Raw genomic sequence first — 6,098 nt, 5'->3', positions numbered from 1 at the left:
AAGAAACCCATTGTAAGAGCAACGGGTCTCTTATCTTCTTTTTCACTGCCCATTTTTTACGCGTGTAGTGCCATCCTTTTGGCTCAATCTCTCTGTAATACCCTAAATTTTTCTATTTTAAGTTTCGGGGACGCAACTTGTTTTAAAGAGGGTAGATTTTAATACCCGAATATTTTAAGATTTTATCAGAAATATTTTATGGCTAAAATAAGATATTTTAAATTATTTTATGAATTATATTTTATACTCTTTTTTTTGTTATCCTATATAAATTATCTTAAACCCTATATATATATATGATATTGTTTATTTTGCCCGTGACTTTGCCTATTGGGTTTTTACTGATATTGTTTATTTTGTTGGTGCATGATAATCAATTCACCAAATACCTCCACCCCTTTAATTATGGGTAATTATCACTATATATATGATATCACAATTTTGGATCTTTGCTGATTAATTTGGAGCACTATGCGTGAAGTCTTGGGTCACTATACACAAGAAGATCAGAAGCCCTTTGTTTTATTTTTTTTAGCCGACGGTAATCACACTTTATCAATTTGGAGATGTTTGATTGTATTATTTATTATGTGTAATCACACGGATTTACTTTGGGATTGTTTGTACAATTATTGCTTTATATTATTATTGTATGATTTGATATTTGTATGTTTGAGTTTATATATGTGATTGATGTATATATTTTTATGATATGATCTGATTTAATTGTCTTGTTGTTATTGTTGTATTGATTGATTGTGTTTTTTTAGGGTTTCTAATGTTGTTTCTATAGGGAGTATTGTTTTATCGAGGTTTTAGGGTTGTTAATGCAGAGTGTTATTTTTAGGTTGAGAATTGATTATTTTTGGGTATTAGTTTTATTGCTTGTAAGAGTTGAGACATACATTTTATGAATTGAGTATGTTGTGTTATACTTCCTCCGTTTTATTAATATTGCAGCAATGGACTTTTTGCACTATTCATCACTCTTGTTTGACCATAAAATATGAGTTATACTTAAGCAAAATATAGTCAAGTGGAATATTGTTGGATTCGTCTTATAAAATACTTTCACAATATCAAGTTTTTATAATTTTTACTCTTACACAATAATAGATATTTAGCATATAAAATGTGTTTTGGGATGCGTAATTTCCTCCTTGTTGCAATATTAACAGAATGGAGGAAGTATTATTTGGGAACATGTGCCATTGTTGAGATTGTTTATGAATGATTATTTGATCGATGTATGAGATCAAAAGGTTGAGAATTATTATTTTGTTCTTGGTTTGAGGCTCGGCATTATATACCTCAGTCCTTGGCATGTTGGTAAGAGGATGATAATCATGAGTTAAGAATAAGGTACAATCTTTATTATTTATTTTTCTATGGTCCCCTACAGTGGGAATTGACCCATATGTGGTCTAGTTCAAGGTGTTTTTCTGGTTATTGAGGTTATTCAAGTTTTTATACATGTTGGTTTATTTATTCGAATTACCCATGTCCAAGGCTAGGTATAAAACAAAGACCATGGCACACTTATTGGTTATGAGTTAATTGAGTAAAGGATTGTATTATCATTCGAGGTTGAGTTGACAAAGGTTACTTCTAGAGTAAAATGTGTCTTGCAGTTTTAAACTACATTATTTAATTGAGCTAGTAATGTTAATTATCCTATTATACTCTGTACTCTAATATGTGATGATTACTCAGCTTTTTGCTAACGTGTGTGTGTGTTGTTTTGTTGTGCCTTTTGTGTTTGCGTCCATGTCTTTTTCTTATGGTGGCCCTGCGACGATCTATTTTGGAATTTGTCCTTAATGGTGAGCAGTCAAGGTTGTGACAGGTTAATCAAGTGATGATCGTAACTAAAGGAGCTCAAGTGTTTCGATTAGATTGCTATGACGAGTTTGTAAAGTTGTATAAATAGCTCACCTAGATTTATTTGGTTGTAATTATTGGGATTTTGTAAGCCTTGGCACTTGACAAGTTGTCAAGTGTGGCGGTGATACCTCCGATTTAGGTGTATGCTTCCGCAATTTTATTCAAAGGTTGTTTATTTTTCCTTTAATTCTTGTTTATAATTTGTTAGTAAATTGGGGGTGTTACACTCTCTCCTTTGCATCTCTTTGTTTCTCACCGACATTCCTTTGCAAACTTTTTCCTCAAAAACTCATTCCTCATTCACCTCTAGTTTTTTCTCTCTCATCAATGGCTTCTTCTCCTTCTTTTTCCACCTTCATCAACGACTTTTTCGAACATATATATGCATGCTCCTTGTATTTTAAGAAGTCTCTGCCTTCGAGATCCCTCTTTGCTTAGCCACCGACGACAGTTGTGAAGTGCTTCAGTGTAATAAGATCTAGATTTAAGCATTCAAGGTAAATTCTCAAAATGTTTTGGCCTATTTTTCTCCACGTTTTCATGTTTCAAGTTTTTGAATTTCTATTTAATACCCTATTCTTAATTTCATCCTCTAACCTTCTTTTGAATTGCCTAATAATTTTCTTTACTAATCCCTTTTTTTTTTTTTTATTTACTTTAGTTACCCTTAAATTTGAATTTCACATCTAGGAAATATTAAAATTGACTAAATTGACAATATTTAGTGGGAATTTCGAAATACCCAATTTTAACATAGAGTTTCAATTGATTTGGTAAGTGTTCATTTGAAGAATTCTTATTTTTCTGATATGATTGTTTGATAATGTAATTATTTCTCAAATCAATTTAGTTTTTAAGTCTTATGATTTATTTCGTTTCGCTTCATTGTCTAATAAGCAATGAGATTACCCTTGCAGAAATTCCTAACCCAGAAAATTCAGAGAGACCAAGAGTACTATATCTCATCAATATTATAAAAGATGGAGTAGTACTCAAGCCTTATTGATGTAATTATAGTTGTAAATTTTAGTGACTTTAAATATATTTTTTTTTATTTTGTTTGAATTAAGAAAATATATATATATATATATATATATATATACACACACACACAAAAACAAAGAACAAAGAGACCCGTTAATTGACATGACATGTCTATTTGATACCACCAAACATACCCCTTATCTCAAATAACTTGTCTTTTTTCCTTCTAAATTATGAATTTCCTAACTTATGTAATAGACCCAATATAACTAACGACGGGTCTCTTTGTCCTCACAAACAGACCCCTTCTAAGGAACGAGTCTCTTTATCAAACAGACCCCTGAGATAAAGACCCGTTGTGAGGCTGTCTCTCAGGCATATTTTAATGGCTCTCTTTGCCATTTTTTTTATAGTAGTGTTTCCCCAAAGCAATAAGAAGAGTATACTGCCAACATCTGTACCCCAGCCAATTGCAAGATTGTAAGTTGGAGTGGAACAATCTTTCACAAGTTGTTTTGGATTGCTGCTATTGCACATATATATACAATATTATGTCTTTGGGAAAACAATGTTTAAAATAAAAGTGTATACATGATGCAGCAGCACAACAGTATATGAGGGTTGTGGATGAATAATGGTTATGACATGAATTTGATACAAAGTTTGTTGTGATCATAACACAACCAACTTTGCTAAATCATTCAATATATCCACAAAGTCACATAAAGATATGCCTGTACTAACACTATTACAAGGTAATGTGTAATTACCATGTATTATTATTCAATTCTTATTTGCACTATAATTGACATATGAGGTAACAACAACTTTCTTTCATGTTATTAGCTGTTACACACAAGTGTATGAAGAGGGTAAGAGCAAGATTTGATAAAGCAATTGGCATGGACCCTACTCAAGTCACTCAATTTGTAAAGAATATTTTGGAGAGTAGGAGTGATGAGTCTAGTTTTTGTCATGTCACTTCTTGTGGAGGTGAGGAGTTTGAAGTTAAGGATGACTATGTGAAGTTTTTCATCACACTTGGGAATGTGACTTCTGGATGGGAAAAAATGGTTGGTGTGGGATACCTTGTAAGCATGGCCTATGAGTGATTTACAGCTTGGAGCGTGTTGATATTGTGTCTCCATACTTTAAAAGGTCTGATTAAAAACATATATATGTTGACCATATTAACCCCATGGCTAACCCTACACAATAGATTAAATATGTCTGACATTAATCCCTAACTTTTAAAAGAAGTGCAGGTAGACCTGCGAAACATATAATAACGAAGAGGCCCTAATGAAGCTATAAATGAAAGATGACAAAATAACAAGTGCAATATATGCAAGGAGTTGGGATGCAAAGCAAGAAAGGATGTTGCAAAAAAGAAACGGCAAGCTAGCACCAAATCAACTGAATAAACTCAAGATAGGGGAAGGAAAAGAAATGCATCAACTAATAATTCAAGTATTTTTGAGCATGCCCCTCAAAAGAGAAAAGACAAGAAAAGTTATAATCAAGCTTCATAATTTTCACAGGCATTACACCATTGAGATATTTAATATTTACGGGCATCACACTTTTAGTACAACCTTTGAGGTTTTTTTAGCCATATCAGTGCTCTTTATCACAAATTTCCTACCATATGAACATGGTTTATTTTGGACTCTCATGTAGGCAGATTCATAGGAAGAGGATGATATTTTAGAATTAAGTTTCACACTAATGACAGGTAGACGTTTGTTATAAAAAAAAAAGACGGATATTTTAATGTATTGTACGGAAACTGAAGGGTGTATGGTTAATTTAAAAACGTTGGGGGGAATATGGTGAATTAAGTGATAACTTAGGAACATATATATATGGAAAATGAAGGGTATATGGTGAATTTGAAAATGTCCAGGTTGTTCTGAAAATGTCCAGACTGTTCTGAAAATGAAAAAAATGTTCGGACTAAAAAATTCCACTTTTTTACCTATACTAGGTTAAACCCTCATGTAAATGCACGGTTGTTGAATAATTATGATAATAATATAATTATATAAAAATTAATGAATCGATTCATCGGGTATTAAAGTGCATGAAATATATTAAAACAATTAAAACATGTGAGAGAAAATATTTATAGTTATAATGTGCAAGTTGATATTTTAGGAAGTTTATTTTAGTTTTTATATATATAAAAAATAAAAAAAGGTCATAATCTAAATGCAATCTTTATTTTTATATAATAACGATTTTATTTAGAAAGTAATTTTGGCGGGAATTTTTTTAATAATATGTTGCCAAGTGTTCCTACAGATTCGCTTTTAGTATTATGTAATTGATTTGACCAGAATTCAGGATCATATTTTAAAAACCAGAGACTCGAGATTCGGTCTAGGACTATAATCGTAAATTTTACTTATCGCTATCCAAACCACTAATAAGAAGTACATAGTATAGTTATAACATCTTATTATTCATTAAGCTAGAGTCCCATGATTGGGAGTATTTAAAATCTAACCAAATTCTAGCCTGATAAATTCGAAGAGAAATGTTGCTTAAAATCTAAGAAAAGATGTATCTTAAAAGGATAATCACTTATGTTTGAATTCACATTCATTTCAGGTATGCTTTTGATTATTTTAAATAATCACATTTATCCTAAAAGTAACCTTTTTTATTTTTTTTTATTTATTAATCTTAAGTAATCACATTTGTACCTTATTAAATTAATATTAACTTGAACTAGAACAAATCTAACCCAAATTAAGCATAACATGATGAGGCTAGAGTTGGTTTGTTTTGTGTAAAACTAGAATTATAAATAAGTAGAACAAATCTTTTGATGACATGTTTTGAATAGAAACTTAACTAAAAATAAAATTTATTACACCCAAACTTGATTTAACTGATTTTTGCTAATTTGGCTTGAAGATTATTTGATTAGAGCTTCACTGGAACCTAATAATTAACAAGCCAAATTGATCCTAGCAAACTTGATTATGTCTTGAATCAATTCACCGCAAAACCATTTCAAATCCAACCTAATTCAACAACCAAAACCATACTAAAAAATATAAAAAACATATCAAGCTGAAACAGAATTTAACCCAAAAGACACGAGTATATGACCCATTCTAATCCAAAATACCACGAACATCAAATTTGACCCATCCCAATTAAAGTGAAAAATAGTTTCACTCACTATAGTGATGATCTAAAATAATATGATCAAACTCGAA

The 6,098-nt window shown here is 30.9% G+C and overlaps 1 long non-coding RNA gene across 1 annotated transcript; it reads left to right on the top strand.

The window, feature by feature from the left end:
* Window positions 1-2,133: 2,133 nt before the first annotated feature.
* Window positions 2,134-4,637, top strand: LOC145598889 (uncharacterized). Its single transcript, XR_014103655.1, has 4 exons — window positions 2,134-2,381; window positions 3,170-3,623; window positions 3,715-4,026; window positions 4,134-4,637. It is a non-coding gene; the product is annotated as an uncharacterized LOC145598889 (long non-coding RNA).
* Window positions 4,638-6,098: the final 1,461 nt, after the last annotated feature.

The sequence above is a fragment of the Chenopodium album genome, chromosome 1 (genome assembly GCF_948465745.1).
Source record: "Chenopodium album chromosome 1, dcCheAlbu1.1, whole genome shotgun sequence".
Classification (NCBI taxonomy): Eukaryota; Viridiplantae; Streptophyta; class Magnoliopsida; order Caryophyllales; family Amaranthaceae; genus Chenopodium; species Chenopodium album.
Note: the sequence above shows the minus strand (reverse complement) of the source record. Positions and strands in the feature narration are given on the sequence as shown.